This window comes from Nicotiana tabacum, chromosome 22, assembly GCF_000715075.1.
Source record: "Nicotiana tabacum cultivar K326 chromosome 22, ASM71507v2, whole genome shotgun sequence".
Taxonomy (NCBI): domain Eukaryota; kingdom Viridiplantae; phylum Streptophyta; class Magnoliopsida; order Solanales; family Solanaceae; genus Nicotiana; species Nicotiana tabacum.
Window position 1 is genome coordinate 77,612,162 of NC_134101.1, and position 9,221 is coordinate 77,621,382.

At 37.5% G+C, this 9,221-nt stretch overlaps 1 pseudogene; it reads right to left on the reverse strand.

The window, feature by feature from the left end:
- LOC107828383 (tryptophan aminotransferase-related protein 2-like) lies at positions 1–6,726 on the reverse strand (annotated as a pseudogene).
- Between the last annotated feature and the right edge of the window lie 2,495 nt (positions 6,727–9,221).

The window sequence follows — 9,221 nt, forward strand, 5'->3', positions numbered from 1 at the left end:
TCTGCACCATTTAGTCTTAGAGAAACTATATGCCTACAAAAGACTAAACTCTATTTATGGAGCTGATCAGAGACAACCTTTGAATAAATTGATCATCATATTCTTCCTGATGGCTTATTAAACTGATCCGCACGTACTCTTTGGTTGAACCGAAATGAATCCCGCTTCTGGTCAAAGCTGAAAAGAGGGGAAGGAAAGTTGATTGGCAGCATAGTAAGACCAAAAGAACTGTAGAAAAAACAGATACAACCAACCAATAAACAAAAATTACCAGGTTGTGTTCCAAATATCTGACCACTAAAGTTGCATTTTTCAATTGGAAAGTCGGGTAAACTAAAAACTTGGCCTTTTGTTAGGATCGGGAATCCGGGTAGTGCAAAATTTAGCCAAACAACGGTATAATGACAATAACAAAGACAATGGAAGTTGATAATAACGGCAATTAAAAAATATAAAGAAGACACAAATTTAACGTGGTTCGGTCAAGGTGACCTACGTCCACAAGCGGAGATGAGCAATTTCATTATACCAACAAGAGTACAAAATTAGAGTAAATACTCTAATTAATCCCAAATACCCCAAGAGAATAACCTCACAAGATCACTCCAAATAAAGGGTTCACACAAGTATTTCCCAACACTCACTCTCTTACAAAATACTCTATAATGAAATAAAGGAGGAGAAAGAAAGACAAGAGTGAAAAGCTCTTGAATTAGTGCATTTACAAATGAGGAGAAACTCCTCTATTTATAGCAAGAAATCCTTGGCCTAATAATGGATATTATGTCATGGCAAATGTCATGATCCACAAATTTGTTATAATGGATATTATGCCATGGCAAATGTCATGAACCACAAATTTGTTATAATGGATATTATGTCATGGCAAATGTCATAAAAATTTGGCCATATTACAAATCTCCACCTTGGCCTAATTTCGGCTTATAGTAAATTTGCTCCACCTTCTCTGCAAAAACCCCAATAGGCAAAATCATTCTTCATAAATGCCAATCAAGTTCAGGCAAAGCTTGAACTTGGATACTGAAAGAGGTTTTGTGAACATGTCAGCAGGATTGTCTCTAGTGTTGATCTTCTGAACAGAGACTTTTCTTTCAGCAATGGTTTCTCGGATGAAATGACACTTTATATCAATGTGCTTCGTCCTCTCATGATACATTTGATCTTTAGTCAAGTGAATGGCACTTTGACTATCACAGAAAATGGTAATACCACCTTGGTATAAACTGAGTTCCGCAAATAGACTCTTTAACCATAAAGCTTCTTTGATCGCCTCGGCCACTGCCATATATTCTGCTTCGGTAGTAGATAAAGCTACTACATGTTGTAATGTAGCTTTCCAACTAATAGCGTAACCCCCAATGCAAAATACATAGCATGTCAGTGATCTTCTTTTGTCAAGATCACCTGCATAATCTGAGTCTACAAAATCAACCAAAGTGTTAGTATTTCTCCCAAACTCCAAACATGTATTTGAAGTACCTCGCAAGTATCTGAGAATCCATTTCACAGCATGCCAATGTGCTTTACCAGGGCAAGCCATATACCGGCTTACCACGCTCACTGCTTGTGAAATGTCTGGACGTGTACAAACCATTGCATACATAATACTGCCGACTGCACTGGAATAAGGAACCTGTGCCATGTACCTCTCTTCTTCCTCTGACTGCGGGAACTGAGCAGCTGATAACTTAAAATGATCAGCAAGAGGGGTACTAACTGGTTTAGCATCTTTCATGCCAAACCTCTCCAAGACTTTCTCCAAGTACTTCTTCTGGGTCAGAAATAGCCTGTTGGCTTTTCGATCTCTTTTGATCTCCATGCCAAGGATTTTCTTAGCTGCTCCCAAATCTTTCATCTCAAATTCACTTTTCAGCCGACTTTTCAAATTGTGAATTTCTGTTAAATGCTTAGCAGCAATGAGCATGTCATCAACATATAATAATAGGTACATAAATGAACCATCATTTAACTTCCGGAAGTAAACACAACTATCATACATGCTCCTCGAATAATCATGACCAACATAAAGGAATCAAACCTTTTATACCATTGCCTTGGAGACTGCTTTAATCCGTACAAGGATTTCTTCAACAAGCAAACATGATCTTCTTTTCCTTCAAGTTCAAATCCTTCGGGTTGATGCATATATATTTGTTCCTCAAGTTTGCCATATAAGAAAGCTGTCTTAACATCAAGTTGTTCTAATTCCAAATCATACATGGCAACGAAGGCAAGCAAGACACGAATAGAGCTATGTTTAACAACAGGTGAGAAAATATCATTAAAATCAACTCCTTGTACCTGACTATAGCCCTTTACAACTAATCGTATCTTATACCTCGCATCTTCAACCCCTGGAATGCCATCCTTTTTCTTGAAGACCCATTTGCAACCAACAATTCTTTTTCCTGATGGCAGCTTCACAAGAGACCAAGTACCATTCTTGTGGAGAGACTCAATTTCTTCATTCATTGCAATCAGCCACTTGGCTGAGTCAGCACCAGAAACTGCTTCTGAATATTTTGATGGTTCTCCAATTTTTTCAGTTTCCTGTGCAACTGAAAAAGCAAATGCAACATAATCTCCAAACCTTAATGGTTGTTTACCTTCTCTTCTTGGTCTATGTTTGGCTATAGAATACTTCTCTTCTTCTGGTTCAACTTCAGGAGTCTCAACTTTAGGAATTTCAGCTTCTGTCTCAACTTCAGGAGTTTCAACTGTATTTTGCTCCAAAGTTGATGAGCTTGGCTCAGAAGGAATACCAATCTCAATCTCCACCTGGTTCAGTGTACTCTTTCCTTTATCTGTATTACAAGAACTAGAAGACTCTTTTCTAGAATGTAACATAGAGGATTTATCAAAGGTTATATCTCTGCTAATTATAAATTTTGGTGCCGTGGGATCAGGATACCATAATCGGTATCCTTTCACCCCAGATGCATACCCAAGGAAAATATACTTTTTAGCCCTTGGCTCTAATTTTCTATCATTTACATGCATGTATGCAGGGCAACCAAATATCTTTAATCAGAATAATTACCTGACCATATTTCCGCTGGAGTCTTAAAGTTCAAAGGTGCAGAAGGAGCTCGGTTGACAATATAACAAGCTGTAGAAATAGCTTCTGCCCAAAAGGCGTTTGTCAACCCAGCATTTGAAATCATGCAACGAGCCCTTTCCAAAAGAGTTCTATTCATCCTTTCTGCCACATCATTTTGCTGAGGTGTCATTCTCACAGTACGATGTCGAGCAATTCCTTCATTCTTGCAAAATTCGTTGAATTCATCATTACAAAATTTCAAGCCATTATCTGTTCTAAGCCGCTTAACCTGTTTTCCTGTTTGCTTCTCAATCAAAACTTTCCATTGTTTGAAATTTAAGAAAACATCACTTTTATTTTTCAGGAAATAAACCCAAACTTTCCTTGAATAATCATCAATGAAAGTTAACATATACCTGGCACCACCTTTTGATGGGGTACGTGAAGGACCCCAAAGATCTGAATGAATGTAATCCAAAGTACCTTTTGTTCTATGAATCGCTGGAGATTCGAAGCTGACTCTTTTCTGCTTCCCGAACACACAATGTTCACAGAACTCCATATTTTCGGTACTTTGGCCACATAAGAGACCTCTTTTACTGAGGATGGAAAGACCTTTTTCACTCATATGCCCCAATCGCATATTCCACAATTTGGTGATGTCAGAATCTGATTTATCTGATATTGAAACTGCAGCAGCACCTGTAACAGTAGATCCCAAAAGAGTATACAACGTACCAGATCTGCATGTTTTCATGATCACAAGAGCACCATGAGAAATTTTCAGAACTCCACCTTCACCTGTGTACTTGCACCCAAGAGATTCTAGAGTGCCCAAAGAGATGAGATTTTTCTTCAAGTCAGGAACATGTCTAACATCGGTGAGAGTTCTCACCACACCATCGTGTATTTTGATTCGAACTGTACCTTTTTCAATAACTTTGTAGGCAGCATTGTTGCCCATCAAGACAACTTCACCTCCAATAGATTCATATGTGGTAAATAAATCCTGACTGGGACACATATGATAAGAACAACCCGAATCTAAAATTCACTCATTGTTAGATTTGAAACTATTATTAGTTGCTAAAAAAATAGTTCCCTCAGTCTCATCAGCAGCTACACTTGCTTCGGCAATGTCAGTATTTTTGTGCTCATTTTTCTTTTCTGTATGCTTTTCTTTGTTTTTCAATTTAAAGCATTCAGAAATAATGTGACCTTTCTTATGATAATATTTGCACATGACATTTCTGTATCTGGTCACTACTTGAATCTTTCTTATTGGATCTACCTCTTATGAATAAGTCTTCCCTTTGGTTCCCACTAGTTTTCCCAGTAATATCTCTATCTATTTGTTCTTTTGATTTCAAAATAGATTTGATATCTTTATAAGAGATATTATCCTTTCCATAAAGCATAGTATCTCTTATATGTTTAAACGACTGGGGTAAGGAAACAAGCAATAACACAGCTTGATCCTCATCTTTGATTTCAGCATCTATGTTACTTAAATCCATAAGAAGAGAATCAAAAGTATCAAGATGAGTAAGTATAGAGGTACCTTCAGCCATACGAAAAGTGTAGAGTTTTTGCTTTAGGTAAAGCCTGTTTTCTACTGTTCTTTTCATATATAGGGTTTTAAGCTTTTCCCATATGCCTTTGGCTGAGCTTTCTGCTGCAACTTCACGCAAAACCTCATTTGAAAGATTTAAAATAATACCTGCTTTTGCCTTTTTTTCTATGACGGCAAACTCCTCGTCCGTCATTTTATCCGGCATCTTCTCCTTTCCTTGCAGTGCCAAATCTAAGCCATCCTGAATTAGGATAGCTTTCATCTTTAATTGCCACATTCCAAAGTTTGTACTTCGGTCAAATTTCTCAACATAAGACTTTGTTAGAGTTATTTTGGCCGGTTAGATCTGGCTCTGATACCAATTTGTTAGGATCGGGAATTCGGGTAGTGCGGAATTTAGCCAAACAACGGTATAATGACAATAACAAAGACAATGGAAGTTGATAATAACGGCAATTAAAGATTATAAAGAAGACACAAATTTAACGTGGTTCGGTCAAGGTGACCTACGTCCACAAGCGGAGATGAGCAATTTCACTATACCAACAAGAGTACAAAATTAGAGTAAATACTCTAATTAATCCCAAATACCCCAAGAGAATAACCTCACAAGATCACTCCAAAGAAAGGGTTCACACAAGTATTTCCCAAGCAACCCTGTCTTACAAAATATTCTATAATGAAATAAAGGAGGAGAAAGAAAGACAAGAGTTAAAAGCTCTTGAATTGGTGTATTTGCAAATGAGGAGAAACTCCTCTATTTATAGCAAGAAATCCTTGGCCTAATACTGGATATTATGTCATGGCAAATGTCATGAACCACAAATTTGTTATAATGAATATTATGTCATGGCAAATGTCATAAAAATTTGGCCATATTACACCTTTGTTGACCGTTGATCTCAATTGTCTCCATCGCTTTGCCATCTCATTGTAGCTAGCCATAATGGAAGAAGGGCGTAGCCTTGTCAAATTTCTGGGTGTGCTCGTAGGTATCAAAGATAACATCAAGGATTTTAGCAGCGCAGAGCTGTGAATCTTTAGAGACACCAATGCTGCTGATCTCTATAAATTTAGTCATCTTCTTGGCAAATTCTTTGTCTTTCACTAGTGCCCATCTACAGTTTTGATGAGGATATTGCCATCTAACTATGCAACTGTCATTACCCGTGTACCATTATAATCGTAGCTCATTAATGCAACAGAACATGAAAATATTATCTGTCGAGCACTCATATATAATACAAAGAGAGAGTGAAAACAAGATATCCATCAACTCATTCAAAATACATGAAATTTGTCTTTTAATTTGGTTTCTGCTAAGTTCTTACTTGAGAAAAACGAAAATTCTAGAGCTGCGTGAAATTAGTTTAGATGAAATGAACTGACTAAAGTTCCTAAATATTACTCCCTCTGTTTCATTCGGTAGTGTTTGACTTGGTATGGAAGTTAAGAAAGATGGCAAGGGTTTTGTCACATACCAAAAGTGCCACTAGAACTTGTGGTTTTAAACATACGTCACGGCATTTCTAAATATAGAAAGATGTCATTCTTTGGAATAGACTAAAAAGGAATTAGTGTCATATAAATGGAACATAGGGAGTAATAGTAATTCACAAATAAGTAACATACCCTATACGTATCCCAGCATGTCCAGTGCATTTGGAGACTGAACAACATAATATCATTGTCTGCCTGAAATGAGATTGGCGTATACTGTGGCCAATAGTAAGCTAGGTCATGCACCAGTGTTCCTCCACTGCCATTTACTACAGCTTGCCTGATTGATCCATCAGGATTGTTTGTAGAAATCACAAGCTCACCATAAGGCTCATCTCTGTCAAACTCATTGGCGTCGCCTCTCCACTTGTAGAGCCCAGATTTCAAGCATTCAGTGATCAGTGGGTATGACTGCAAGAAGTAAAAAATATGAATATGTGAAGTTATTTCTATAACAAAACTATTTATCATATGTTAGACTTGCTGAAAGTAGACAAGTTCCTTTCTTGGAAAGTCACAGAACTAAAGCAATGGAAGGACATAAAGTTAAATTACTACATGACTTCATATGCAGCTAAATGAGAAACTTAATTTTTACGACCCTGATTTTTCCAATGCTAAGTTAATATGCCTGCGGCTGCCAACTGCTAAGTTCCTATTAACCTGTGACTGCCAAATTAAGAGTGAGAATCCATTAGACCATAATCCAATTTAATTGATTTTTTTTATAAAATAGAGAAAAATTAGGGAATGCTCTGGTTGTATATATTCTTGGGCAACTAGAGTTGATTTTGTTGGGAAAAATAATATACCGCCCAGGAATAGTATTTACAATAACACAAGAGAGTAATAACGATACCAAATCTTTTAACGGAGTAAAATACAATATCCGAATGAGCAATATTATAATATCACTATAATATTACAACTTGGTAGTGTCAAGAGACTACTATAACTTCAAAGAAATAACACTCTTTATTTTAAATACCTCATTATAATATTACTCTCACTCTCTACTTATATCACAGACTACAATCTGTGGATTACTCTCTCTATGCTCTATTGCACTCTCTGATTTTGGTGTGTTTGAAATGAAGAGCTAAAGCCTACTTTTATAGCAGTGAGGAACCGTTCCTCCAATCAATCGAAGGATTGGATTTATAATTTGCATATTGTAGATTTCCATAACCTGTTGCACCGTTCAAAACCAATTTGCAAATTGGTTTTGCTATTTGTTTATTGCTGTTATTGCAACTTGCTGCATTTGCAGATTGTTGTCACCTCTTTTTCCTTTTTTTTATTTTATTTAGATGGGTTTCACAAATTTCCTCCTTAATTTTGATTTTTTTCTTCATTCCGAGTCTTAATCTCAACCTCTGAAAATCTTCAGACTTGAGAGGCTATGTAAAGATATCCGCAGTTTGATCATAGGACTTCACATATTTGAACTCGACTTTCTTCTTGGCAATGCACTCAATAGCTCTTTTGTATCGCTTTCTTGAGAGATAAAAATTTCGTCCTCCACCTGCTTCATTTCTAGGCCCAGTTAGTATGACATGAGCCCTACATGCATCATCTTGATGTAACGACCCGACCGATCGTTTTGAGAATTACCGTCCCGTTCAGTTGCTTAAGGTATCGATCAACTTCGTATTATGTGTTATGACTTGCGTGTGTGGTCGAACTCAGATTTTGGATGATTCGAGATTGATTTTGAAGAAGGATTCTTGTTTTGGAAGCTTCAGTGGTAAGAGTTGACCGTAGTTTGACTTTTATGTGGACAACTCCAGAATAGTGTTTTGACGATTCCAATAGCTTCATATGGTGATTTTGGACTTAGCGTGTGTCTAGATTTGGATTTGGAGGTCCGTAGGTTAATTTGATGCATTTTGGTAAAAATTGAAAAGTTGAAGGTTTGAAAGGTTGAGAAATTTGACCGGGAGTTGACTTTATTGATATCGAGTTCAGATTTTGATTCCAGGAATTGGTATAGCTCCTTTGTGTCATTTGGACCTTGCATGCAAAATTTGACGTGATTCTGGGTTGATTTGATATGTTTCGGCGCAAGTTATAAAATTTGAAAGTGCATAAGTTCATTAAGTTCGATTTGTAGTGCGATTCGTAGTTTTAATGTTGTTTGATGTGATTTGAGACCTCGAATCGGTCTGTGTTATGTTATGAAACTTGTTGGTATATTGCGACGGGGTCCCGGGGGCCTCGAATGTGTTCCGGATGGGCTACCGGCATTTTCTCCTATTTTGGAATGCTGATTGCTGGTGTTTGATGTTCTTATCTGTGATCGTGAAGGTACAAACGTGATCGCGAAGGATGTTTAGTGACTGGTCCTTTTTCCTTCTTCGAGTTCGTATGGTTTTGTCCGCGATCGCGTTTGTGTGAGTGTTACTCCTTCGCGTTCGCATTTGGTCGTTCGCGTCCACATAGTGTCGACCATGCTGGGAGGCAAAGGCTTTTGTTCTTCGCATTCGCGTGGAATGGCCCGCGATCGTGATGACTGATTCAGTGATGAACCGCGTTCGCGTCCCTTGTTCCGCATTCGCGTAGTGCTTTTCGTGGGGCAGTATTATTTCTTCATCGCGTTCGCGTAGCACATTCTTAGCAGGTGATGATTTTCTTCTTCGCAATCGCATATGAATTTCCGCGATCGCGATGCATGTTACCTGGGTAGAAATATAAAGCACTCTATTTCGAGGGTTTGGCCATTTTTATCATATCTTGAGTTGTAGATCTCAGATTTGAGCGATTTTTGAGGGGTTCTGGTAAGTGTTCTTTACCCGAATTTGATTTTATTTCATGATTCCATCTTTATTTTTATCATTAAATTTGAAGGACGAATTGATGTTGGAATTGGATAAATTTGGTATGGTTGGTCTTGTATCAGAATGGGTGTTCGAATTTTATGAATTTTATCGGGTTCCGAGGTGCAGGCCCGTGGGTGACTTTTTGGGTTGACTTTAATTAAAGATCTAAGCTTTATTATCCAGAATCGTTTTCTATGAGTTTTATTTATGTTATGAAGTTATTTTGGCTAGATTTGAGGTGTCCGGAGGTTGTTTCGCACGAAAAGGT